We start from the raw sequence: 775 nt of genomic DNA on the forward strand, positions 1-775 counted from the left end.
AAAAGTTCTACATGGTTTGATAGCATGGTGACCGCGTCTACGTTAAAAACATCGACTGCTTTTGTTGGCCCTAATCTCATGACTTGCCACTGATAGTTATTCAATGACATCTCCTCTATAAACTCATAAGCCTCCTTAGGTGATTTATTATTCAAAGTACCACCGACAGCTGCATCTATTAGTTGCCTAGTTGAAGGGTTCAAACCGTTGTAGAAAGTTTGAACCTGTAGCCATAGAGGTAACCTATGGTGGGGGAACCTTCTCAGTAAGTCCTTATACTTCTCCCATGCATTATATAAGGTTTCTAAGTCCATTTGTACAAAGGAGGAGATACCATTCCTCAGATTGGTTGTCTTAGCGGGTGGAAAGTACTTCAACAAGAATTTTTTGGTCATTTGTTCCCATGTAGTAATAGATCATCGCGGTAGGGAGTTCAACCACTGTTTAGCCTTATTTCTTAATGAGAACGGAAACAACCATAGCCAAATGGCTTCATCATAAACACCATTTATCTTTAAAGTGTCACAGAATTCTAGAAAATTAGCCAAATAAGTATTTGGGTCTTCATCCTATAAAATCATCAAACTGAACAAACTGTTGGATCATTTGAGTAGTGTTAGGTTTCAGTTTACAATTATTTGTAGCAATAGCAGGTCTAACAATACTCGATTTAGCCCCAGTGAGCATCAGCTTGGCATAATCATATATAGTACGAGTAGGATTTGCAGCAACTATAGGAGGTAGCTGATTATTCTGATTTTTAGGCATCTCCACA

The 775-nt window shown here is 38.3% G+C and overlaps 1 non-coding gene across 1 annotated transcript; it reads left to right on the forward strand.

The window, feature by feature from the left end:
- The first annotated feature begins 240 nt into the window (after positions 1-240).
- On the forward strand, positions 241-347 carry LOC128293455 (small nucleolar RNA R71). The gene has a single exon (XR_008283637.1). It is a non-coding gene; the product is annotated as a small nucleolar RNA R71 (small nucleolar RNA).
- The last annotated feature ends 428 nt before the right edge of the window (positions 348-775 follow it).

Source organism: Gossypium arboreum, chromosome 5, assembly GCF_025698485.1.
Source record: "Gossypium arboreum isolate Shixiya-1 chromosome 5, ASM2569848v2, whole genome shotgun sequence".
In the NCBI taxonomy this organism is placed as follows: domain Eukaryota; kingdom Viridiplantae; phylum Streptophyta; class Magnoliopsida; order Malvales; family Malvaceae; genus Gossypium; species Gossypium arboreum.